Source organism: Panthera tigris, chromosome B3 (genome assembly GCF_018350195.1).
Source record: "Panthera tigris isolate Pti1 chromosome B3, P.tigris_Pti1_mat1.1, whole genome shotgun sequence".
Classification (NCBI taxonomy): domain Eukaryota; kingdom Metazoa; phylum Chordata; class Mammalia; order Carnivora; family Felidae; genus Panthera; species Panthera tigris.
Genome location: NC_056665.1, coordinates 141426946 through 141454690, shown reverse-complemented (window position 1 = coordinate 141454690; position 27745 = coordinate 141426946). Strand labels below are relative to the sequence as shown.

Sequence of the window (27745 nt, the reverse complement as noted above, 5' to 3'; positions counted from 1 at the left end):
TGCCCTGGAAAAACCGCTAGGTGCGGCCATCCCTCCTCTCCCCGCCACACGCGACCCTGCCCGGGCGGCACGACTTTGCAGAGGCTGGGCCTCCTCACCCACAAAACAGGAGTGATGCTACTGCCCTGATCAACCCCATGCCATCGAAACGGCATTTTGGAAACTGAGAAGTGCTTTGTGAGGTGAGGGATTATCATTTTATGCTAAGATACAAACTTATAATGAGTTTAATCAAGTCAACACCAAAACCCCCAGAGGATAAAACTCCTATCACCTACAATCTTCCATGAGGTCACAGGCTGGGGAGTGCCTCCCCATCTTTAGAGAGAGCAGTCACGATCCGATGGGAATAGTGTGGCCTGGCTGCCGCCCACCCAAGAGCTGAGCAGCAGGTCTGAGTGGCCGACGGCCTAAGTCAGTTGCCACTCTCTCAAGCAGGTCAGGATTGTGCTCGTCAGTTGACGAAGTTTCTCTTACAAAAGGAACCTCGGCGCTTCCCTATTTGCCCCAGTATTTAGAGAAAACAATCTGAATGTTTTCAGGCCATTCTGGAGAGAGGAGCCAAGGGCATCAGAGCCAAACCCGGACCCCGTTAGATCGTCAAACCCCTTCTATTACTCAAGATAGGTGTTTGATCTCTGAGGAGTGCTTTCAACACAGAAGCCATTAAAGATCACAGACAGTAAGAGACACGGGCCCATGTAATGACAGGCCAGCAGATGAAGAGTGGACGGGCTCGGTCACAAACTTGCTGGGTGACCCTGGGTAAGTCCCTTGTCCTCGGTCCTCGGTTTCCCCATTATTATAACAAGGCGATCCGAGATGATTTCTGTGGTCCCTTCAGCTCTACACCGTTATGATTCTAGGTCTCCTCCAGCCACTCTTCTGTCCCCTTTTTGGTCCCCATACTCACCCCGTGGCCATGGCTGAAAGGCTTTAGCACAGGCAACCCTGAGGAGGTGAGTCCTGTACTCCACAGGCTCTGCCGATCAGAGGACCACAGACCCTCGGAGGGCAGCAAACTTGATTTTTAGACTCAACTTCAAACCAAACAGGAAAAGGAAGCTGAACCAGAGACAAAGGGGAAATAAACCCCAGTTACAAACTGAAACCGAGGTAGAAAATAGAGCAACAAGACGCTCACACTGCAGAGCCCCGGCAGCGTGGGCGGCCGGGAGCCACCGCCGCCTGAAACTCGCAGGCCTCGCAGGCCGGGGCCTCAAGCCCCGAAGCACTTCCTGCGAGGGCGCAGCGGCAGGCTGGGCGCAGGGCCTGCGGTGGTACCGGCTGCCCCCCAGCTCAGGGCCTCCCCGCTCGGCCTCAGCCACCTGAAAGGTCCGGGCCCGGGTTCTCCCGCCTGCCCTAGAAAGGGGAGGTCAGGGCGGGTGGCTCCCTAAAGGCTTTTATGAAAAGGCCCCGAGAAAACTCAGAAGTATCCTCACCGATCCTCCGGAGAACACAAGGCTACATGATGACGTTTTAACAGCTGCTACAGGTTTAATGTTGACCTTAGTACCCGTTTTGCACCTCTGCTGGGGAGACACTTCTGACGGGGAGATCTCAGTTGGCAGCTGAGGGCCTGAGAGGAAAAGAAATGTGTGGGGAACACAGGAAACTCAGCCCTGTTACTTGCTCATCAAGAGGCCCTGGGGCTTCAGTTTCCTCAACTGTGAAATGGGGCTAACGACCCTCACTTTGCCTGCCTCCACCGGGCTCTCGTGGAGATAAGGTCCATTCCCAACCCTTGGTTCCAAATTAACTGGGGCCGCAGAGAGGCCTTGTCCCAGAACCAACACACAATCACTGAAAAGCTGACGACCAAAGGTATTAAGATGTTATGATTGATACAGCGGGAAACAGCTGCACAGAGCAGTGTAGGAAGAGCAGTTCTAGCCGGACAGCTAAGCTAGAAAGTACTTTGAAGGTTGAAAATGTATTTAAAAAAAATTAAAAAAAAATTTTTTTTTTTAATGTTTCGATTTATTTTTGAGAGAGACAGAGACAGAATGCGAGTGGGTTGGGGCAGAGAGAGGGGGAGAATCCGAAGCAGGCTCCAGGCTCCCAGCTGTCAGCACAGAGCCTGATGCGGGGCTCGAACTCACGAACCGTGAGACCATGACCTGAGCCGAAGTCGGACGCTTAACCGCCTGAGTCACCCAGGCGCCTTGAAAATGTATTTTAAAAGGCTTTCAAAGATACACATTCCCTTTTGAGCACTGCTTTAGGTGCAAACCACAAATTTAGACATATTGTGCTTTTCATTTTCCTTTAGTTCAAAATATTTTCTATTTTTCCATATGATTTCTTTTATCTATAGCTTATTTAGAAGTATTTTAATTTCTAAATATTTGGTGTTTTTAAAGTATCTGTTACTGTTACTTATTTCTAATTCTATTGTGGTCAAAGAACGTAATTAGTGTAACTTTTTGTTTTTTCCTGGTATGATTTCAATCTTTTTTTTTTTTTTAAAGAGGGAGGGGCAGAGAGAGAGGGAGGGAGGGGGAGAGAGAGAGAGAGAGAGAGAGAGAGAGGGAAAGAGAGAGAGAGACCCCGAAGCAGGCTCCAGGCTCTCAGCTGTCAGCACAGAGCCCGATGTGGGGCTCAAACTCACGAACTGTGAGACCATGACCTGAGCTGAAGTCAGCCACTTAACCAACTGCACCACCCAGCGCCCCTGATTCCAATCTTTTAAAATTTAGAGAGACCTGTTTCATGGCCCAGCGTGAGGTTTACCTTGGTGAATGTACTATGTGCACAAGGATATGTATCCTAAAATTGGGTATAGTGTTCTAAAAATGGAAATTAGGTCAAGTGTTGCTCAGATCAAAGTCCTTACTGGTTTGCTGATTTGTTTTTGTCTAATTGTTCCATCAACTGATGAGAAAAAGGTTTAACATCTCCAACTGGTGATTTGTCTATTATTCTCTTTAATTCTGCGATTTTACTACATGTATTTTGGAGCTGTCATTGGGGTACATATACTTTCATGACTAAAATATCTTCCTGATGAACTGACCCTCCGATCAGTAGGAAATGTCCCTCTTTATCACTGGTAACAGTTTGTCGTGAAGTTTACTTTATCTGGTGTTAACGTAGTTGTGCAGGTTCTTATGCTATTTGCTTGGTGTATCCTTCTCCATCCCGTATGGTTTTCTGTTGCTGTTGTAGAAAATTACTGCACACTGACAGTTTTTAGTACAAATCTGTTATCTCAGTTTTGAAAGATAATAGGTCAGAAGTCCGACATAGATCTCACGGGTCTCACTGAGCTAAAACCAAGGTGTTGGAAGTGCTATATTTCCCTCTGGAGGCTCTAAAGGAGAATTTCCTGGCCTTTCTCAGCTTCGAGAGGCCACCTATGCTCCTTCCTCATGGCCCCCTCCTCCTCCTCCAAAGCCAGGAATGCAGAACCACTACCGTTCACCCTTCCAATCTAACATCTATTTCTGACCAGAGCCAGGAAAGGTTCTGCACTGTGGTCGCGTCTTTTGGCCATATCTGAGGGGTCTTTTGGCGGGGGGGGGGGGGGGGGGGGGGCTTTTATTATTTTCATCCTTACTGAGGTATAACTGACAAAAACTGTATATACATATAAACATATCATTTATCTACATTTGAGGTGTATGGCTTGATGTCTTGATATACGTATACATTGGGAAATAACCGCCATGGTCAAGCTAATGAACATGTTCATCGCCTCACACAGTTACCATTTTCTTTTTTAGGTTCTCCACTTTTAACAACTCATGGGATTAGACCAGCCCCCACTGGATAATCAGGATAGTTGCCTCATCTCCAGGTGCATGACTCCGATCATATCTGCAAAGTCCCTTTTGCCACCTAAGGTAACATGTTCACAGCCTGGGGATTAAGGTGGGATGGGAGCATCACTCTGCCCGCTACACGTCCGTTTACTTTCAGCCTCTTTTACTTTTGTATTTAAAGAGTGTCTCTTACAGACAGTACACAATTGAGCCCTGCACTTCCACCTGGTCTGACAATCTCTATCTTTTAACTGGCGTGTTTAGTCTATTTACATGTAATTTATCGACATGTTTGCACATAGGTCTACGATCTTGCTGTTTTCTGTTTGTTTCATCTGTTTTGGTTTCCCTGTTTCTCTTTTCCCACATTCTTTGGGATAAATTACTTTTTAGAATTCCATTTTAAGTTCTCTATGGACTTTTTAGCTATACCTCTTTACATTATTATGATTATATTAATGTGTATTTCGAGAGAGAGCACGTGGGCAGGCAGGAGAAGGGCAGAGAGAGAGAGGGAGTGAGAGAATCCCAAGCAGGCTCCGCAGTAACAGTGCAGAGCCCGGTGCAGGGCTCACTCTCACCGCTGTGAGATCATGGCTTGAGCCAAAATCAACAGTTGGACGCCTAACTGACGGAGTCACCGAGGGGCCCCTTCACATTATTATCTAGACGTCTTCGAGGGATTGCAATATACATTCTTAACTTTGTACAGTATACTCAGAGTTACTGTTGTGCTACTTCCTGCAAAGTGTTAAGTACACAGCAATCACATAAATGCACTCCCATCCTTCACGGGACAGTCACCACATGTATTAGTCACAATACAATGTTATACATTAATATATTTTTGCTTTACACGGTCATGTACCCATCCACATATAAATATATATTTCACGAGAAAAAGTCTATTTACTTATATACTTATCCTTTCAAGTACTCCTCATCCCTTCCTAGGCATCTGAGTTTCCATCATTGTTCTTCAGCTGAGGAATATAACAGCAGGTATACCACTACAACAAATCCTTTAGCTTTCTTTTATTTGAAAAACACCTTTATTTTGCCAACATACCTGAAGGTACTTTTTTCTGAATAGAGAATTTTGAGATTTTTTTTTTTCTTTTAGCAGTTAAAAAAAACATTGTTCCACTGTCTCTGACATCCATGGTTTCTGATGAGAAGCCAGCCATCATTTATATCATCATCCTCTGTATATAATGTACCATATCTTCCCTGGTCGCTTTGAATATTTTCCTTTTCTTGGTTTCCAGCAGCGTGACTATGATGGGCTTAAGTGTGGTTTTCTTTGTATTTATCCTGCTAGGCGTTTGCCGAGATTCTTGGATATATGAGTTAAGGTTTTTCAGCAAGTTTGGGAAGGTTTTGGTAGTTATTTCCTCAAGCATTATCCTTCTGCCCCATTCCCTTTCTCCTCTTCCTCAAGGATTCCAATCACACACATTTAGCCCTCTTGGTATCATCCCCCAAAGTCACCAAGGCTCTGTTAATTTTTCCCAATGTGATTTCCCTGGTTTTTAGATGATTTCTATTGACCAGTATCCAAGTCCACTAACCCTTTTTAATACAATCTCTGAGCCACTTTTGTGGATCTCATCCAGTGAATTTTATTTTATTTTATTTTTTTTTAATTTTTTTTTTTTTAACGTTTATTTATTTTTGAGACAGAGAGAGGACAGAGTATGAACGGGGGAGGGTCAGAGAGAGGGAGACACAGAATCGGAAGCAGGCTCCAGGCTCTGAGCTGTCAGCACAGAGCCCGACGTGGGGCTCGAACTCACCGACCGCGAGATCATGACCTGAGCCGAAGTCGGACGCTTAACCGACTGAGCCACGCAGGCGCCCCCCATCCAGTGAATTTTAAAATTTCACCTCTAGTACTAGAATTTCCATTTGGTAAATTTCTTTTTACAATTTCCATTTCTCTGTATGTTTGCTCACTGTATCCATCTTCTAAGTCTTTGAGCATATTTGTAACAGCAACTTGGAAGCACCTGCCTGCAAATTCAAACTTAAGCATCACTTAAGGGTCTACTGATTGCTTTTCCCCCTCACATCTTCTGGCTCTTTATATGTTCACAAATTTATGACTGCATGTTAGACATCGTTATGACATGCTGCAGAGTCTGGGTTATACTGTCTTCCTTTAAAGGTACTCAATTTGTCCTAGCAGGCAGGTAAATTACTGGAAGATTCTTTCAGTGCGATCAAGTGTGTATTAATTCTTTAAGTTCTTTTTCCATTTTGAACTTAGCCCTAGGGGGTAGCCCTTACTCAAGGGCACCACCCTCACTCCTAAGGTATGGTTGTTCTGGGGTCTCAACTGAATGCCTGAGGTGCTCAGTGAGGTCTCTTCATTAAGGCTGACTAGAATCTCCAACACGTCCCAGCACTGCATGAACTTGGGCATCATCATTCAGTTCTTAGCCCTTCTGCAGGCCTCCTAGACAGTCTCATTCTACACGTGCATAGCCGGCCAGCCCTTAGCCAGCTACCCAAAGTGAACCCCTACACAAAACTCTGCTATCCCTGCTCCTACCACGAGGCTTCCTCTTCTCTATTTCTCTGCCTTGCAACATCCAGCTATTTCAGAAGCCTGGAATTCCAATATGTATCTGCCTTCTGAGCTCATTAAGATCACCTTTCGGCTAGAGCCCCACCACTTTGTGCCAAAACCAAAAAGGAGTCCCAGGCAGAAAGCCAGAGCCACTGTGGGGCTTCTCAATGTTTCTGCACTCAAGAATTGGAGTCCTGTGCTACCTGTCAATGCCTGAAAACAGCAAGAATTTAGTATTTTATGTGAATTTTTAAGTATCCTTATATTCAGGTGCTTCGTACATTTTGTTCAGTTTCACGGGTTTTTTGTCGAGAGAGCAAGTCCGTGATCATCATGCTGTCGTGGCTTGCAGCAGAAGTCAATGATGATTATGAAACTACCAAAGGGTACTCGTTTTCATTTTCTGAGCACTTCCTGAAGATGTTAGCCTGAGTGTAAACATCTTCACCGTGAGAATGTGCCTTTCACCTCCATCCTTCCTCTCCTCTGTCCTCCAGTCATGTGACAACTGTCTTTTCTCAGTTTCAATAAGTAGATAAGCGGGAAGAGTGCACCATCTGAGGGCATTCTTTTAACTCTGCCGTCTAACTTCAATAAGGCACTTGTGCAAAATTATGAGGAATAAGAAATGTGGAAAGATTTCTGGCCAGGGTGTTATGAGATACGGATTCGTGCCCATGCTTTCTCACTGATACACCATACATCCTTGGGCATTTACTTCTCTACTCTCAATCCTGGCCTCCTCATCTGTTCAATCAAAGGACTGGCCACGTGAATAACTATGAACTGCAGGTACAGCACCAATTCCTAAATCAATCGTGTCAAGGCAATAGAAAATGCTAGAAAAATAGGATAGGAGCTGTTAACATCTGAAGAGCAATTCAGTGAGAGCGTTAAGAAATGTCCTGTTTGGGGGCAGCCTGGGTGGCGCAGTCGGTTAAGCGTCCGACTTCAGCCAGGTCACGATCTCGCGGTCCGTGAGTTCGAGCCCCGCGTCAGGCTCTGGGCTGATGGCTCGGAGCCTGGAGCCTGTTTCCGATTCTGTGTCTCCCTCTCTCTCTGCCCCTCCCCCGTTCATGCTCTCTCTGTCCCAAAAATAAATAAAAAATGTTGAAAAAAAAAAAAAAAGAAATGTCCTGTTTGAGGGGCGCCTGGGTGGCTCAGTTGGTTAAGCATCCAACTCTTAATTTCGGCTCAGGTCATGATCTCGTGGTTCGTGAGTTCTAGCCCCACATTGAACTCTGCACTGATGGCGGGGAACCTACTTGGGTTTCTCTGTCTCCTCTCTGCCCCTCCCCCACTCGTTCTCGTTCTCTCTCTCTCTCAAAAATAAACTTAAAAAAAAAAGAGAAATGTCTTGTTTAAGGCAGCACCTTAGAATGTATTACTATGAATTGAACTCAGCACTTAGTACACTGTTTAGGATGTAGTAGGTACAGGGTAAATGTTAACTGCATGATGAATATATGAATGAGTGAGTGAATGCAAGGAAAGGTCACCAAATCTCACACAGGATACTAAATGCGAAGGCATTTGGCTGTGCATCTTGAACACAGTAAATGCTCAGTAACCGACAACTGTATCGACTTGATTTGAAAGAGTGTTTTCCACGTGTCTAGATCCCAATAGACAGCAGAGTGACTGATAACAAATCAGGGAGCTACACTAAAGGGCACTGTACTTAGGAGACTGAATTCAAAGACTTGTGGGGCTCGGGAAAGTTATCTAAGTTTTGTGGCTCTTAGTTTCCTTTTCTGTAAATGGACTGCTTTCTCTTCTACTCTCTCTTGGTGGGATGTTTGAGCATAAAAGGGTCTTTGACTAAGAAACATAGAAAAAAATCTGCTTTATTATACTGGTTTTTCATGAAATTTGTGCTTTAAAAAAAAGAGTGTTCTGATAGGAAGGTCCTCACTTCCTAGGAACGGAAAAGAGGGTGGAGAAATGGCTACAGAGAATTAGTTACCACCACCGACACGGGAAAACCTGTTGGCAAAGCTGCATGACCAAACGCAATCAAAGCTGGGTTTGCCCTTCAAGATCCACCTCTTCGGTCAAGTGTTTACTGAGCCCCCACGATAGACAAAATTGTTCCTGCTGTTATGTTTCTTCTGCATTTTACAGTATTATCAGTTTAATTGTCACAGATGGTTGTTCTTTAGGGAGGGGCTACCTGTTTTATTCTTTTATACCCAGCTGCGCTCGGCACAATTCTTGGTATCCACACCGGGTGTTCAGAGTGTTTGTTAAACTGTTCTGCTGAAGACCGGTACTCAGGAAGTACGTGAATTACTGGCGTACAGAGAGGATACTGATATGGTCTGGCTTTTCAAACGTCAGCATTTGCAAAGGGAATGTTTGAGCCGAGAACGCAATACCAGGGTGCTTTGCCCCTACAAACTTCTATCCCAACCGAGCTCCTGGCCAAACTCATCTGCAGCATAAATAGACATCACCAGCCAAGCCAAACGAACGCTCCAAGGAAACAATGATGAATTCACAGGGGAAAGTTCTAACATCTCTATTACATGCTTGCACTTATTACAGACTTGGAAGAGAAACAACAAATGAAGCAACCTGTGATATATAATAAATATATATTTGATCTGTGTCCCAGTTTCTGGCCTGCAGCTCCCCAAACCCCTGGAATCTCCACAGCGTAAGAGCAATGGGAGCATCTTCTGTTACATTTGGTCTTTGTCCTCACTTCCTGACCTAGATTCAGTGTGATCTAAGTGAAATGGGCACCTTCTGTGATTCATAACAACCCACACATCTGGTGTTGGAAGCGAAGTTGTGATGTGGTGATGTGAGAGTAAAAGGAACACAGAAATGAGTTTCTTCTTTGGAAGACCTATACCACGGGAAAGAGAATTTTAGAATTTAGTAAGTATAGGGGCACCCGGGGGGCTCAGTCGGTTGAGCGTCCGACTTCGGCTCAGGTCTTGATCTTGTGGTTCGTGAGTTGGAGCCCCGTGTTGGGCTCTGTGCTGACAGCTCAGAGCCTGGAGCCTGCTTCGGATTCTGTGTCTTCCCTGTCTCTGCCCCTTCTCCACTTATGCTCTGTGTCTCTCTGCCTTAAAAATAAATAAAACATTGAAAAAAATTTAGTAAGTATAATAAATGCCAGTGGAGAGATAAGGAGAGATACTTAAAACATGAGGTGGGAATAGGCAACGAGGAAGAAGAACCGAGTGATTTTTTTTTCTTTGGTTATAAAAATATAAGTGTTGGGGAACCTGGGTGGCTCAGTCGGTTGAATGTCCGACTCTTTATCTCGGCTCGGGTCATGATCCCAGGGGATGCTTCCTAAAAAGGAAGTAGTGACACAGGCTATGACGTGAATGAACCTCGAACACACGATGCTAAGTGAAAGCAGCCAGCCGCGAAAGGACACACGTCGTATGACTCCATTTCTAGGAGATACGCAGACGAGGCAAATTCGCACAGGTCACGGATTCGTGTTGTCGCGGGTGGCGGCAATAATCTGTGCCTGGGTCTTAGTTTATGAAGGTGTCCGAGTGACGACGAAGCTGCGGAAAGAAGAGTCTGATGCCACTCACAGCTCCCCTTAAACAAGAGGCACGGTGTTAGGCACCAGTGTTGCTGGGGGGCAGGGAAGAGCGAGGGGGAAGCAGAGGCCACAGCTTTTCTCGGGGCTTCTGTGGGAAAGGCAGAGCAGGGGGAGCAGAGTAAATGCTAGTTTCAATAATTCCAGCAGGCTTGAGGGGACAGGGGCTGTTCCCAGTTGTCTGGGGTTGTTTGGGGCAGGAGAAATCCCGGCGTCGGGGACTGGGAGCCTGATAAAGGAGGTGTTGGGGGTATGGACTGGGACGGGCCGGTCTGTCGATGAGAAGTGGCCCCACCATCAATTTACTGTCTACAGGAACCCGCTAGCTCTGTGAGGGCTCTCTCCCCGGCCAGCAAACCCCACCCCCCAAGATGTCAAAACCTCAAAAATATATTTAATGGCGGGGGGGGGGGGGGAAGGCATGGGAAGAGACTGCTGAACGAGAATGGAGCTTCCTTTAGGGGGGGATGAAGATGTTTGGAAACTGGAGCGGGGCAATGGCTCCACAGCGCCATGAACGTACATGATACTGTGGAGTCGCAGATTGAAACGGCTTTAAAAATAGTTCAAAAAATCGGGGGAAGCAAAAATGTAGTGAAGTTTTCTATTGCCTGAGGTTTAATTGTGTTTGATAAGAATGATAATCAAAACCATTTTTAAAGCAAGTGTAGCTGTAATTTAGGACAAAAGTTCCAGATACACCAACGTTTGTAGGCGTGGGTATGAGTCTATGTGGAGCAGAGGAAGGGAAGAGAGTGTGGATGACTGGGCAGGCCTGAACCTCGAGAAGCCTTAAAACGACGACAACAAAAAAGAAGCACAAGCACGGGGTTACAATAGGTTAGGAGGTGCAGCCAGGAGAATGAAAGAGAGCGTACGGCTTTGAATTCAACTGAAGACAATTTAATATATATATCCAGAAGGCGAGGCAGGAGGAGAGAAAAGGAGAAAAAGCATTTTAAAAATATAGAAAATACAGAATAAGACAGAAGGAAGGGCTATTAGTCTCATCTCCTAATTTTTTCTGCTTGTGTACCTTTAACCTCTAGGAATATCTAGGAAAATTATGTATCCTGTTGCATATTTTGTTTAGGTGGCATCTACAATTCTTCCTGGTAAGTTTAGATGGTTGCAAAGGACTTAACGTTTAGAAACATTATATGTGGTATATGTACATTAAGGACGTTAAATTTATAAATACAATTTAATATGTGAGCTTAAGCTTTTTTTTTAAGATTAAAAAAAATTTTTTTAAGTGTCTATTTATTTTTGAGAGAGAGAGACAGAGCACGATCGGGGGGGGGGGGCAGAGAGAGAGAGGGAGACACAGCATCGGAAGCAGGTTGCAGGCTCTGAGCTGTCCGCACAGAGCCCGATGTGGGGCTCGAACTCACAAACTGCAAGATCATGACCTGAGCCGAAGTCGACACTTAATGGACTGAGCCACCCAGCACCTCTTTACGATTTTATTTTTAAGTAATCTCTACTCCCCCATCGTGTAGAGATTACACAGACTCGAACTCACAACCCTGCGATCAAGAGTCACACACTGACTGGCTGAATCAGCCAGGCGCCCCCTAAGCTCTTTCAATTCATGAAAAAGGTCTGTCATAAAACATAACTGGCACAGCCTGTTTACTCAAGCTAGGCGGCCAACTCAGGTTGACTTGCTATCAGAAAGATTCTGACTGATTTTCCAAATCAAACATGCTTATACACTTCAAAGTGAGAGCATACCATCTCTGAAGTCTTTTAAGTTAAAAAAAAATTTTTTTAATGTTTATTTATTTTTGAAGGAGAGAGAGACAGAGTGTGGGGGGGGGGGTGGGGGGGGGGCAGAGAGAGAGAGAGGGAGACACAGAATCTGAAGCAGGCTCCAGGCTCTGAACTGTCAGCACAGAGCCCGACGCGGGGCTCAAACTCACGGACGGCGAGATCATGACCTGAGCCGACGTCGGACGCTCAACCGACTGAGCCACCCAGGCGCCCCTAAGTTTTTAAGTTTCTTTGTTTTGAGACGTGGGGAGGAAGGGCAGATAAGGAGAGAGAGAATCCCAAGCGGGCTCCCTGCTGTCAGCGCAGAGCCGGGCATGGGGCTCGATCTCGTGAACGGAAATCAAGGGTCGGACGCTGAACTGATGGAGCCACCCAGGCGCCCCACGTCTTTAATTTTCAACAGACAACCCGACAGATGAGGCGTGGCGCTACGCCGTGACTTGGCGGCCTTGCTGAAATGAAAGCTGCCCTCTTCCACGTTCCCCAGGGCTGCTTCCTCTGCCCCCAGGAGACTCTCCTTCGGGGCCAGTGCACCTCAAATTAGTCCTCTGTTTGGTCTGCTGAGGGCTGGGTTAGCCAGAGGCAGTGAATCTTCCTAAGATTTGGAAAGGCTGCGACGTGCCCGTCTGCTCGAGTGAGAACAGAGCGATTCTGAAAGGTGGCGTGGGGAAAGGGAGCCAGCACCCCACAGGCACACTGGCAGACAGACCCAAGTCAGCACGGAGTACGGACGGAAACGGGGGCTCCGGAAACGGATTGCTTCAAGCCGTCCTTGCCAGGGGAGCCCCAGGAACACACGTGGCCCGGTTTGAAGGCAGCTGTACTCCTGTGACAGCAGTGACCCGCCTACCACAAACTGGTTAAAAATCACCGGTCAAGAGGCAGGGATTGTGGGACACGACAGAAAACAAGCACCAGAATTGTGCAGTTTACGCAAGACAGTTCAAACGAAAAGGTAATTCAAGATGGAAAATTAAGGCATGGAAAAGTCACAGGGCAAATCTAGGTAAAAGAATCCCAAGGTAGCAACTCTGATACAAACACAATTTAAGGAGAAAAACATGATTGAGGATCCAGAGAAATACTAACTACTAGAAACAATAATCGCGGCCATGTACGTATGTAATATAGACCCAACTCTGTAATGTAACTGAAAAATCTGGGGGGGGGGGTGGTAATAGTTAAAAAATAATGCCAGTGAAACTTTAAAAATACCTGATTTCTTAGATACTCTTTTTAAAAAGAGGGATACAAAGTAAAAAAAAGAGGGGAGGCGCGAGCTCCCCGCTCAGATGGCTCGTTTTAAGGCTGTATTTGTTGAAAGGTAGAGAACTCAAACCACAGAAAGACATAGAAGGTAAACTAAGGCCCCTCTCCTCCCCCGTCGGCCCCCTCTCCCCAAACAGAACCCTTGCGAACACCAGCCGGGGGGCGGGGGGGGGGGGGCGGGGGGCGCCGTAGGTCCCATTATCTCAGTCCAGTGTTGCTTCTGCGTCCCCTTCAGGGGGATGAACTAAAGTCAGTCTGGCTTCGGACAGAGGGACTTGAGCCCTCTTGAGTTTGGACATGACATCTCGAGCAGCGGTGCATGGCGCTGTGATGTGCGTGAGCCATGGAGGCCAGGCAGGGGGAAAGACGCTGGCCACAGAGAACCCCTCAGTGATTCCTTTCATGACATGTGTGCAGAGCAGGCAAATCCGTGAGAACTGAAGCAAATCTGTGGCTGTCTAGGCCTGGAGGGTCCGGAGGGTAACTGCCACAGAACTTGCTTCTGGGGTGACAAAAAGCACACCGCGGTCATGGGGGCACGACTGCATTCACTAAAACCACTAACTGTGTGCTTCCAGTACACAAACTCTATGGTATGTAACATATCTCAATAAAGCCATTAGTAAAAAATGCTCCAAATGCAGACAAAAACATGCTTTCAAGTGGGCTATGAATTAATGGCGGGGGGGGGGGGGAGGGGGGCCTTTGAGATTGTTGGAAAAAATCATCCCATCATTTTGGCCCCCATCAGAAACCACAGTAGAAAGGACAGCTTCCAGGGTGACAATTCTAAGTTATCTCAGCTTTCCAGAAAGTGGAGAGAAAACACGACAAAGCGAGGGCCCTTCTGAGTGCAGAGGCCTCCCCAGAACACAGTCTCCAGAACAGAGCAGAAGTCTGTGGACTCGACCCGAGAATTCCTCATTTCTCAAGCCGCACACTGAGGACTCTTAGGTTGCCAAACCTCTGCCTCCTTTCCACGACTTCTAATGGTTCTACTGAGCATTGGAACAGGACACCTGGCTAGATTTAGTTAACTACAAAGAAAATAAATCCAGAGGAACATAGTAACGAGAAACATTTTCATCATTCAAATTACTGGAGCTTTCTTGTTGGTTTCTCAGAACTTTTGGTTGACCAAAAACATTAAAAAATAATGGCGTTTGGTCTCAGTGTAAATCATTTCAATGAATCTAGTACCTGTACAGATCTGTGGCATCGTCGCATCCATCCCTCCCCCACCTCCCTGTAGCTAACCCTGAGTGGCTGCACCTGCCCCCCACCCCCAACCCATATACCCCTAGCAGCCACGGATCTGTTCTCCAGCACAGTCCCTTTCTTCTGGAGAATGCCACGCTAAATGGAAACATATGGTATGTAACCTTCTACAATGGCTTCTTTCACTCAGCAAAATGCCTCTGAGACTCATCCAAGTTGTTGTGTTTATTAAACAATTTGGTTTTTTCTTTTTTCGTGTTTGCAGGCTAGTGTTGTGTTGTGTGGCTATATCACAAACTGTTCACCCATTAGGTTGAAGACCATGAGAGTTGTTTGGGCCATTATAAACAGCACTGCCATCAACAGCCACACACACGTGTACAGGTTTTTAGTAAGTTTCCATTTCTGTGGGTTAAACGTGGAGTATTAGAATTGCTGGTTTACATGTTTATTTTTTTAAACGTGAATACATGCTCTTTCACTTTTTTTAATGTTTGAGAGAGAGAGAGCACAAGTGAGCACAAGCAGGAGGGGCAGAGAGAGAGGGAGAGAGAGACAGGATCCCAAGTAAGCTCTGTGCTGTCAGCGCAGAGCCCGACACGGAGCTCAAACTCACCAACTGTGAGATCATGACCCGAGCCGAAACCAAGAGTCAGAGCCTAACTGAGCCACCCAGGCGCCTCTTATGTGTTTAGTTTTGTAAGAAACAGCCCGACTGTTTTCCAGAGTGGCCGTACCATTTTCCTCCCTACCAGTCACGTAAGGAGCCAACCAGCGCCTGGCATTGTCAGTATCGTCTGCATTTCAGCCGTTCTAGCGCGCGTGTGGTCACATCTCATCCTCACTTGCGGGTCTCTAGTGGCTGGTGGGGCCGCGCATCTTTCCACGCGCTTGTCTGCCATCGGAGTACCATGCGTCTACCTAAGTCTTCTGCCCACTTAAAACAGCAGGACTGTTTTCTTGCTGTTAAGTTTTGAGAGTTCTTTATACCTTCCAAAAACAAGCCCTTGCAACGTGCAAATCTTCTCTCCAGACCTGTCTCCTGTCCTTCCCTTCTCCTAACATGGTCTTGTACAGGGTGACAACTTTTAATTCTCATTTAAGTCCAATCTGTCTTTTTAAAAAAATATTTTATGCATGGTGCTTTTGCTGAGATGCACGTGAACCATTTGCCCAGCCTGGTCGTCATGAAGACTCGAGTTTTCTGCCAGCAGCTTTGTGGTTTGACATTTAGATCTAGAATCCATTCAGAGGTCACTTGGGTAGGAGGTGTGAGGACTGGGCCGAAGTTCGTTTTTTTGTCGTACCGACATCTGACTGTTCCAACTGCATTTGCTGAAAAGACAGTACTCTGTCCACTGAATTGCCCTTTGTCAGATGTCAACTGACAAGTGACTTCTAGACTTGGCACCCAGTGTCCACCATCCGCAAAAGCCGTTTAGAACAGTCCCAAGGCAAGCCTGTTGCTACTGCATACGTGTCCCACGATCAGAGCTCAGAGCTTGACCAGCGATGGGGCTGGGGTCCTCGACTCGTCTATTTCGTGACGGAGGCTGGGCAGTATGCCTCTCCTCTCTCTCTCTCTCTCTCCAGGTTGGACCACACATGGAACACTGAGATCAGTTTGTGACATCACAATACAAAAGGTACTGGCCACCTGGGGGATTCTGAAAAGGTGGCTGAGCTGCTGAGGCCACAGGGATCATCGCACAGGACAGGCTGAGGAAAATGGAGCGTTCAGCCTGGAGAGATAAACGGAGAAGAAGAACGCTTGCTCTGGACCTTGGAAATGATGCTCCCTGGGAAGAAAGAATCCTTCTTTCATGGGATCCCTGCGAGATGATCAGAGCCAGGGGCTACAACCAGGATACACTTTTGCTTTCAGGAGAGGGACGCCACAGGCAAAACCACTTTGGTTTGACAGAGGCCATTGAACCAACTTTAAGAGCACTGCGCATCTGCTTCTGGTAGGAAACCGGATGAAGAGACCTGCTTTGACTCTGACTTTGCACGGTTGCCAAAGATGGCCCCACAGCTCTCTTTTCAACAAATGACTTGTTCTGTTTTGGGGTTTAATGGCCAAATGAAAGGATTGAGGTCATGTGAGAGAAAGAGATGTGCCCAAGGTCTCAACACTGGTTGCAAAACTGAATGTGGAAACCAAGCCTCCCGGTGCTTAGGCCAGGATTCCTTTTTCCTATCTGTTAAAATTCTTGATCAGCACGGTATCTGCTGAAAAACAAATACCCAATCCCTTCTCCTCACACACCCTGTCTCGAGGGTTCTTCCGACCCTTTAGGTTTTCAGTGTTGCAGGCTCACTGTCTCAGGGGCCTTTAAAAGAGAAAAGAATCCCATAATTTGAAATTTCAACCCTTGTTTTCAATGACAAGATGAGAAAAAATAAATCCTATGAAATCAGACAGGTCTTTTCTGAAGATTTTATTTCTGCTCTGAGCTGCTTCTGGGTCACCTACTGCTCTAATTATGCTGGAAGTAAAGCTGGCTTTCAGGAGATTCAGGACATGGCTGGAGGAAAAACCTGTCAGGATTACTTCAGATCATCAGTGCTCACGATGGCCTCAGAGCATTCCAGGAATTCATTGATTCATTCCGTAATTCATTCCGCCGATTAACCACCAACACAGACACACAGGGAGAACAGACATCACTGACTGATGTCGTCTTACTAACACACCCAGGGCAGGACAGAGCAGGAAAACAACAACGCATGGGTTTAAGGCTGGTCCTCACGTGAGCAGCGTGGAAGAGGAGGAAGGCTGGACTTGAGGTTCACAGCCCCGCTTCTTCCCTTCTAAGGTGTGCTCCCTACGAGGGAAGCAGTAACTCCAGGGCTTTCGAGGGGACACGGCTCCGGGGAGGGTCAGTGGACACGGCGGATGGCACACTGAGAAGCGCTGCACCTGGGTGAGAGTTTTAGGCACTTAGCACACGTGTTGGGCGCCTGTTAGATGACACGCAGCACGCTAAACACCAAAGATGTCAAGTTAAAATACAGCCCTGCCCTCAAGAGGACGACGACGTGTGGCGAGTATGTTGTTGAGAAAAGCGCAGGGGAGAGGCCGGAGGGGGGGCCCTCGTCAGTCTGGGCAGGAAGAAAAGATGAGTCAAAGACAGGGCGTGCGTATGAAGGCAGCAGAGAGAGTGCTAGGTTCTAGAAAATATCTGCATCTCCTTATTTAACACTGGGAACACGCTGCAGGGTGGGCGCTGACCTGATTGGGCCCCCCGCGACAGAGGGACCCAACCCCAGTGTCGCCCGAGCCAGGCTGAGAGAGCCGGCTGTAAGGGAAACTGACGCCCGCAGAGGAGAAGCAGCCGGTCAGCAGCAGGGCTGACGCCTGAATGCAGGTCTCTCGTGACGCGGCTTTTCAGACAGGCCTCCCAGGTTAGAGGGCTAGGGGTCCACAGCTGGGCAGCACGGGAAGACAGCCCGGAGGAAGCGGGGCCTGACTGACGGGACGGGCAAAACTCTAGTCTCCATGCGGGAGCACCGCCACCAGACAGGGCCGTGCGTGAGGAAGGCAGAGAGGAAGGGGACAGGAAGCAGCAAGGGAAGGAAGTGGGCAGTTGGTCTATTTCTGCTCTCAGATAGAGCACCCCCTAACACTTCTGCAGAGATCTGCACGTAAAGAAGCCGATCTCATGCTCGATTGTCATGACGGCCACACCAGTGAGGTGGGTGAGGCAAAATAAGTATTCTTATTTTCTGGAGCCTAGGAGAGCACAGGGCTTACCCAAGGCCCCGGAGCGCTGCAGAGAGGCCGGACTCAATGGCAAAGAGTCTCTCAGGCAGCAGGTGCCTCACACCAGCCCTACCCCGGGCACCTGCTCCCTGACTTGCCTGCAGTGCCTGGGGCAGGACAAGTGTCTCTGAAGGGGCTTTCCTGTGAGCTGAATGGAGAAACGAGGTGCAGGATGGCAAGCCCTCAAAAGCTGGGGAACCAAAGGAGAGGAACAGAGAGGCACCGCAGACCTGGGCTCGGCTCCCGGTGTCTCAGGAGCAGGTATCTGACTTCAGGTGAGTCACCTGGCTTCGCTGGGCATCCCTGCCCGTCCTGACAGCGAGAGAACCACCGGACCACCTTGAAGGCACTCCCCGCCCTAAGAACGGAGCCCATTCTATTTCAAAATTCTCCTGTCCTGAAGCCAATGATACCGCTCCCAAGTGTGACCAGCAAAAACCATCACTAGCAAGGCGGCTGGGATCGCCGAGTTCCTCAGTCTCAGCTGACGGGAAATTACTCTGTTAATGAATCAGTTTTCAAAAAAACTAAATCCCTGAAGACTCTTCGTCCAAATTTTCAGACTGCTGTCTCAAGCAGTTTTGCAGGTGACTGATCCACTTTGCTCTCATGCCCACACTTCTGCTACGAATCGTGCACGGACACGTGCCGTGGAAGAGCACCGGGCCGGGCGTCAGGGGACAAAGCACACCAGCTCCAGGACCTCAGGCGGACGAGTGGGCTTCCGGGGCCTCGCTTCCCCGCCTTTCACACGAGGGTCTGGCCGAGCACTCCCAGAGCCGCTCCAAGCCTCAAGCGGTCCGAGCCTTGGTTTCCTCACTCTACTCTGCTAATGAAGGTTAAGTAAAGCAGTAGATGGGAAAGCTTCTTGACAAGGAGGCCATTTCACCTGCCAGAGAAGCCGGTCGTGAGACGCGTGATGCCGAGCACCTTGCTTTATTAATAACACCAACGGCCGTCTGTACCGATGCCAGTGGACTGCACGGCGGCTCTGGGCACTGGGTCCTGGCGGGGGAAGCACACTCACTGGTGTGTCGGGAACGGTTCTGCAGCAGACTGCACCGCGGGTGTCGACCGTGAGCAGTGACACTGGCAAGAGTCACATTTGTCCCCATCACAAAGCCAAATCAAAGTTACCCCTGTGACAATTCACATCGTAACGGGATCTTTACAGTAGAGAGGGGGGATTACATTCCATAGGACCCCGGGGGCGCATCCTCTAAGACACCAGCCATCTGACAGTCATTGCCCAGCTTGCGGGATCCTCTTCAGTCGACTTCCGGCACATTCCACGTCAATTTCGTTGGCGCGGCTCTAGCTAATAACAGAGTTCAGGATTAAAAATATTTTTTAAATATCCCGTCATCCAGGCCTGGAATCTATGAACCGAAGTATTTATCTTTGACACGTGCCTCTAACACCTTTCCGTATCAACAAGAGGCACTGAGTCGGCCGGGCTGTCCTCTGGCCGTGCGTGCATGCAACACGCCAGCGAGGGTTTCTCCAAGTCCCGGGCCTTGAGGTCGCCTGTTAGACAGTGAGCAGACGCAGCTTCTCCTGCGACCGGAGCCCCGAGAAGCGCAAAACCGCTCAGCTCTTGCTACCAACACCCCGTCTCCACTTCCCACCCAGTCTCAGGCTAACGCTCAGTTCACGGAGAGGAAACGTGTCCTTAATCCAGGTTCTGCCCAAACAGATGCAGAAGAGACACGCCTGGGAGCCCCTCACGGGGACTCTGGAGGGGCGGACACCGCCCGCTGCGTCCACCGAGGTCTATCACGGCAAACCCTGTGTGGCCACGCTGCCCCGGCAGCCCACACCCCTCCACAGGGCAGGGCTGGCAGCGGTGCGCCGCGGCGGTCTGTGTCGGGGGCGGGCACGCCAGGCAGGCCTGTGTTTTGCTCACCTCTGCAGCCCCAGAATGGACGTGCTCGAGCCGTGTTTATTCTCCTACAGACTCTGGCTGGAGCTGTCTGGACACTTTTCACCTGGGATTCCGGAGCCTGGGATTGCTGCTGTTCTGTGTGTGTGTGTTTAAGCAAAATCTCTATGTTTAAGAAATGTTCCAGGTCATAAAAAATTAAAATATTTAGAAAGAGAGTCAAATATCTCCCTCCTATCCCAGTTCCCTCAACTAGAGGCGACTAGAAGGACTAGAAGCTTACGTGGAGACCCTGTAGGTTCAGTTCCAGGCCGCTGCGACCAAGTGAGTGAAATGAACTTCCTGTTTCCCAGCGCAGGTAAAAGTTATGTTTACTTTCGGCAGGTGCCCAGTGGCACCAGGTCATACCTCAACTAAAAATGCTTTATGGCTACAAAACGCGAACCATCACCTGAGTTTGCAGAGTCGTAACCGCTGATTGCAGATCACCGTAACGAATGCAGTAATGGAAAATCCGAACTATTGCAACAATCACCAAAACGTGAAGCTCTTGAGACAACGGCACCGATAGACCTGCTGGAGGCAGGGGTGCCGCAAACATTCAGTTTGGAAGAAAACCCCGCCATGTCTGGGAACCGCAATAAAACGACGGATGCCTGTATCGGTACTAGTTCCGTGTATATTCTCCCCAACCGTCCCTCGCGCACCCCAGGATGTCTGTGCGTCCCGCCGCCTTCTTCCCTCACACGGTGCACAGCATACGTCCCGCTCTACGCCCGAGCTGCACACATGGGCTTCGGGAACCCACAGACCCCCCGCAGCTGTGGTCTGAGCATGCTGTGTTTTTTTCAGGGGATTGTATTCATAACTTCCAGCAATTTCTCAAAGGTGTTCCTGACCTCCAACGAGACCATCCCACCACAAAAACACATACGAATTGGCCCGGCCCAGGGACTACTACTGGCGCAGTCACAGTGCTATGACCTGGCCCTGCTGGGACCTCGCTGAGCCCGCACATGAGGAGGTTTCAGGGGCCAGCGTCTCCACTGTGCTCCTGTCGGTCACAGAGAATTCTGGAACAATTTGCAGGGTATGTATTTGGAAACCTCCAGAATCACTGCAAATGGAAGACAGAGCAAGGAATACTGCATGAATCTGGGAATTCCCTTCGGCCCAACACTCTGAAGTCCATTTGTTAATGTAACAGTGCAACAGACGTCAGTCACTTTCTAATTCTCAGTTCCCTGGGACCCTGGAGCTGCGCTGTCTCATACCACAGCCTCGAGCCACACGTGACCGTGACCGGGGTGATCGTGACCGTGACCATGAGCTCTTGAAATGCAGCCAGTCCTAACAGACAAATGACGTTAATGTAAAAGACATACCAGACTTCAAAGACTTAGTACGAAAGTCATGTAATGTAGCTCATTAATAATTTTTCTAATGATTACATGCTGAAATTATACCATTTTGGATACAGTTAAATAACTATATCATTAGAATTATCTGTTCTTTTTACTTTTCTTAACAGGGCTACTAAATATTTAAAATTCCACGTGGCTCGCATTTGTGGCTTGCGCTATGTTTCTGTGGGAGAGCACTATTCTATGTTTTCCATCAATGATTAATTACCTCCCACCTTATGAAATGTTCTATTCTTTGCAAATCAAAAGCAGAGCTTCCAGATAGAATTTTCTAAATCAGGCGTTATAATTGGCACACGAAAAAACAGTTCACCAAAAATCCCAGGGAAAATACACTAAGTCAGACAGATTTATTTATGGGGTCTAAGTTCATGGTGAAACCTGTTTGGCAACACGCGGCTAAAACTGGAACTGTCACATCCAGGACATACCTCTAATAACAACCTCTTTTTAAAGGCATTTATTGAGCTCCTACTATGTGCTGGGCCCTTCACGCTTATCATCACTATTTCCAGTAAACCCCAGAGGACTGAGGTTCAGAGAGCAGCTCAGGACCACTTAGCCAGTAAATGGCAGGCCACCTTGGACCCAGGTCTGCGTACCACAGCATTCTGCCCCTTGCTCTCTCCACTGACATTCTGCCTTTTCTATGTTTGCATCACACTTTACAGCCTACAAAGTGCTTTCATATATATCATATCATAAGTTATCCCAACTATTGTGTGAAGTGGACATGGAGGTTATCGATCATCATATTTGAAAGAGGGCATTACAAGTCCAGCAGGAAGAACTTGGCCTACGTCTCACAGCCTGGTAGAGACAGCGTAATCTTATCGCTAGGAGCTCTGAAAAAGTTCAGTATCTTTTCAAAACTTTCCTCTCTGCCCTACCAAATATAACTTCCTCCTTTTAAGTAATACCGACTGCTTTCCTGGTCTCAGAGTTAAACGGAACAAGGGAAGGTCTTTATTGTCAGTTCTGTTCATATTCAATGACAGTTTAACTATCGCTAAGCATATATTATCGTATATTATATATTCTTGCATTATTAAAGTACTAATAGTACCATGACTGTATAGCGTGCTATTTTGTGTTATCAGACCCATTATTTCTTTTGCACTGCGGCCTGCCTACGGTCTCATACTAATTTGAAAGAGAAAGAAACTGAGGTACTGAACTACTTATGGACCCGATTAAAAACATAGGTAGCAAAGGTAATGAAGGGTTAAATGGAGACGCATCATGGAGAGACCTTTCCTCTTGGTCCCCAGTGTCCCAGGGAAGGCGCCTGGCTGCCCTTAGCTACAGACTGGGGAAACGTAAAAGCAAAACATAAGGAAGATCCATAAACAGGCTTAATGTCTTGGGAGTGAACTGTATGGACTGTGCAGGAGTCAGGTTTTGTCCTGTTTGTCCAGCCGAGTTTTCTGAAGAGCAGCGGAGTCGTCACCCTCTCCCCAATCTGTGCCCTACTACCTAACATCAAAACATGGGGCAAACAGTGAGAAACAGCAGTAACTCGGATACCAGAGCAGCAGGTGTAGCCCGAGCGCAGTGCGGGGAGGAGCCCCATCCAGCCCGGAAGGAGACGAGGCAGGACAGCGGAGTGACCGCACAGCACGTTACGTTCAAGGAGCAAGGACGAGTTCAGAGAGAAGAAAAGCACGATCATCTTTTACGTGCTCAAAAGCAAGCAGGAAGGAAAAAGCAGGGAAACGAACAGGGCTTGTAAGAGGGGAGCAGACTGCCAGCAACACAATCCCCCTGTGCCGAGGGGTCTGCCGCGTCCCCCTACTGCCGGAGCAAGCACACGGAGGGGTGGAAACCGGTAAGGTCAAGAGCGAGGCCCGCGGGGTCAGAGGCACCACCCAGGACGCAGAGCCAGAGAGGAGGGACCTGGTGCTGGCTGGGGAATCCGCTGGTCACCCCTTGGTGTGGGGGATGGGCCTCACCGCAGCTGTTTATTTCGAACTTTCTTGCGTGGGGTTTACTGGACGCGTCAGCAGTTCTTTTTACCCTATTGTGCACCTGAGCGACTCCTTTTAGTTAAAGTTCCACCTGATGAAGCCTAACAAGGATTGTTGTAATCAGGAAATGACTGAACTTCATCCCACCAATAGTGGAGAAGCCGGAAGAAGTGAAATGATGGGGCAGTTAGGTGAGGAATCTTGCTGAAAAGTGCTGATCATCTGTGGGTTCCCTGAGGACCTCAACGGCTCCTCGTCACCGCCCTGTCTCCCTTCAGGTCTCACGCTTGCTTACCTGGTGTCCTGGCTAATGACTGTTTTCTTTTCTGTTATGTGCAGGGGCCAATCCCTTGATATGTTCAAGAGAACCCAGAGAAAGTCACACAAATAACAAGGACCCAAAACTTGCCACTGAATTTCTAATCCTTGTGAGTAAACAAAGCTGTATTCTTTCCTTACAGCACCACGCACACAGGCGCGCGCGCGCGCGCACACACACACACACACACACACACACACACACACACACACACACACAGAGGGTCCTAAGTTGACCTGATACCACCACCATTCCAGACGGCTTCCTGCCTAAGCGGTGGCCTCTACCGTGTGTTTAAGGATCTCAGTGAAGTTGCAGTATTATTCTGAGCTTTTTATTATGAGTTGTTACTAATTTTTCAATTAATAAAACTAGCTCATTACGCACAATAGTGCTTAAAGGGGCAGATGGGCAGGTGAAGTGCAAATGGGCCGCAGCCCTGCTTGCCAGGTGGAGACGGTATCTGATTTGGGACCCAGAGCCCTGGCCGTCCCGACCGCGTGGGCACTACAGACCAGGGGCCACGGTGCTGGCCTGCCATGCCTGCCGGCCTGGGTCCCTTGCCCCTGGCTCTTTGTTACGGCAGGTCAGGGCGTCAGCAGCCCCGTAGAGCCGGGGAAGTCTGCCCAGAGAACGGCATGATTGAGATCAGTTTGTCTGAAACCCACCATATTAGCTTCGCCCATGCTTAGCAGGTGTCTCCACCTGCCACGGCTTCTTCAGTTTCTTGTGTTTTCTCCTAATTCTACAGGGCACGCTCAATGCGGTGCTTTATTCAACGGACAGAGCTGGCTGTCGGTGCCTCTGACTCCCTCGGCAGATGCCCAGGATCCAGGATTCAGCTCTCCATCCGAGGCGTCCTGCTCAGGGCTGAGTTCTGTGCAGCCTTCCCCAATCTACGCTGTCCCCTTGCTATGGGGCCAGGGATGAAAAGAAACAGGACAGGATCCGTAGACTGGACTCTTCTAGTCCTGGCTCTGCTACTGACTACCTTGGTGACCATGATCAGGTTCTGACCCTTTTTAGGTGTGTTCTCTCATCTGTCAAAGGGAGGTAACTTCTAAGTAGCTGACTGTGGAGTCAATTAAATACTCTACTGTAAACAGAGTTCTGGGCGCTTCATAGCTGAATCAACGGAAGCTCTCCTAGCTGTACCCCGAGGTCTAGGTCTGATGAGCAGAAGAAGATAACTACCGGGGCGCCTGGGGGGCTCCACAGTTGAGGGTCCGACTTCGCTCAGGTTATGATCTCGCGGTTGACAAGTTTGAGCCCCAAGTCAGGCTCTGTGCTGACAGCTCGGAGCCTGGAGCCTGCTTCGGATTCTGTGTCTCCCTCTCTCTCTGCCCCTCCCCTGCTCATGCTCTGTCTCTCTCTGCCTCAAAAATAAATAAGTAAGTAAGAAAGATAACTACTGAGTGCCTGGGATGCAGGGGGTGCTGAGGAAGTACCACCTCTCTTTCCCACTGGAAACGCCTCCAGGGCATGTGTCCAAACAAGGGTCTCCTAGAGCTCTAAACCAGGGGTTACTAGGGAGCCCTGCTGGCCTCACACTGCCCCCTCTTCCTCCAGGAGCTCACCCCCAGGCCTTCACGGGCTGTCCCTCAGACACGGTCCTGAGCACCCTCACGACCCCTTTCCTGTTTTTTATTTTTTATTCATTTATTCTTTTAATGTCTTATATTTCATTTTATTTTTGAGAGAGAGACAGTGTGAGCAGGGGAGGTGCAGAGAGGGAGACAGTGGCGGGGGGGAGGACACAGGATCTGAAGTGGGCTCCCCACTGACAGCAGAGAGCCCGATGTGGGGCTTAAACTCAAGAACTGCAAGATCACGACCTGAAGTCAGACCCTCAACAGACTGAGCCACCCAGCGCCCCTCCTTTCTTTCTTCTAAAGGCATCTGTAGTACACAGCTCAGGCTGCCGCAACAAAACACCACACTGGGGGGAGGGGGCGGCGCTTCGGGTCATAAATGTATTTTTGCACAGTTCTAGAGGCTGGAAGCCCAAGCCCAAGCCCAAGGTGTTGGCGGGGCTGGTTTCTCCTGAGGCCTCTCTCCCTGGCCTGCAGACGACCGCCTCCTCTCTGTGTCCTCACGTGCACTTTGCTCTGTGCGCCAGCGTCTCTGGCATCTCTTCTTACAAGGACACCAGTCCTACTGGATCAGGGCCCCACCCTTCTGACCTCAGTTAACCTTAACTCCCTACTCGATGAACCTGCTTATCTACTTAATTAACCTTAATTACCTATTTATCTCCAAATACAGTCACATGGGGGGTTAGGCATTCAACCTATGAACTTGGGGGGACACAATTCAGTCTGTTACCGTGTCCTCGACCACAGTCTTCAAACACCCAGATGGAATACAAAACTGTGAATGTGGTCTGGCAACTCTGAAGGTGGAAGGGAGGGTCACCTCCTCTGGAGAGAAAAGTGATACGAGTTTTGGTCTGCTTTTTATTTACTTTGCACGGCTTATATTATTTGGGATTCTCTAGGTTGTGAAAGATACTAACGGAGAAAAATGGAATTTACTGTTCATAGAGTAGAAAACAAAGCACAAGGCTCCTGAACGAGCCCGCCTTCGGCAGCTGAGTGCCTGAAGCAGAAACTCGATGCCACGAGAACTCGGGTCTTTGTCCACCACTGAACTCTGTTGCCCTCTCTGTTGGCTTCATCATCACTTTTTCCCCACGTGCTGGCTGCCAATGACTTGTGGCTTTCTTGGTCCTGACAGCTCTCGGTCCCAGAAGAAAAAACCAAACGGCAGCTTTCCTAACAGTCCTAGCCCGAGGGCCGTGGACTCTTGGATAACAGACGTGCTCCTAAACCAATCATCACGGCCAAGAGACTTGGGCCGGGGGTCGTGTGCCACCGTGAAGTGGGGGTGAGGGGTTAGGCCCGCACAAACCACATGCCAGTCAGACCGCGCGGGAATGGGAAAGCCGGCTCCCCTCTACCCACCCCTTCCTCTCCAAACAGGCTGCCAGCAAAACCCAGTGTCTCTGGAGGAGCTACGGTGCAGCTGGTCCCGCCACAGCGGTCTGAATGGTGATCTGATCTCCTCTCTCTTCTTTTTAATTTCTAGATCTTTGTGCAACAGCTTACCTATTAGAATGATCTTGAACATACATCTGTCTCTTCTGACCAGGAGCTAAAAACAAAGGACTTATTTGAAGCAGGTAGAGAATGGCCTCACACGTCTCCACCCCCATCAGGAGGAACCTCACTGGAATGCAAAACTACAGCGAGTTCCTCTCCCTGACAATCCTTGAGAAGAGGAAACATCAAGAGTAATTGCATCGAGAGTGTGATGCAGGAGAAATTCCTTTAAAAAACACACACACAGATGGACACATCTGAGGGAATGAGGAGTGTTAAAAAAAAAAAAAACCAACAACAACAAAACCAACACATGCACACTGTTGATTGAAATTTACCATTTTGGAACTGTCCAAAAATCTCTTGCTGCCAGGGACATGTCAGAAAAACACAAAATAAACTGCCGTGGCGGTCCAACTTGGGGTACGACAAAGTGAATGAGAGAAACGTGGTTCCTGACTTTCCAACAGAGTGATTTCCTTAAACTCCCCAAACATAAAAACCAGCAAGAACACAATTAGAAGGAAAATTCAAGGAAAAAAAGTATCATTTTTTAAGAAGTTTCACTATATGTTAATTGGATCTCAATAAAACAGAAAGAAAAAAATGTTTCAGTTGTAACATAGCAGTTATAGAACACAAAAGGCAAAATCCACTCATTCATCCAATAACTGCTAATTGTCCTTCAAAGAGCTGGCAGATGCCGTGCTAGGCTTTAGGACACAAGTGAACTGGTAAATAACAAAAACAGCAACTTTGAGTTTCATTGTTTACAAAGGATTTTTACATACATAATCACACTCCTCCTCACAATGATCCCATTTTACAGATAAGGCAAGTGAGATCCCAAAAGAATCAATTAATAGCCAAGAGGAGCAGGAGGATGAATTCACACTCAAGTGAGACTCTTTAACCTCTTCCACTTATGGATTTTGCCCTGAAGACTCTCTTCTTCACCCCGATTTCTAACTCCCAGTCTCCAAATCTCCTTCCACTGTAGCAGGATCTTCTACAGTGTCGACTAAAAATCAAGCGTTAGGCAGTAAAAGTTCCTTCACAAAACACATGTGGGAAACTCAGGGGTCTCCACCACACCCCACTGCACAGGACTTCTCA

The 27745-nt window shown here is 48.2% G+C and overlaps 1 protein-coding gene and 1 long non-coding RNA gene across 3 annotated transcripts in view; one reads left to right on the top strand and one right to left on the bottom strand.

Moving 5' to 3' along the window:
* Positions 1-27745, bottom strand: part of EVL (Enah/Vasp-like) — a 149368-nt gene that overhangs the window by 73817 nt on the left and 47806 nt on the right.
* On the top strand, positions 399-27630 carry LOC107180858. 2 transcript variants are annotated; one of them, XR_006219085.1, is made up of 5 exons: positions 399-765; positions 3726-3845; positions 23549-23637; positions 24280-24554; positions 26616-27630. It is a non-coding gene; the product is annotated as an uncharacterized LOC107180858 (long non-coding RNA). The 2 variants fall into 2 exon arrangements; XR_006219086.1 differs by lacking the exons at positions 399-765; positions 3726-3845 and adding an exon at positions 16029-17221.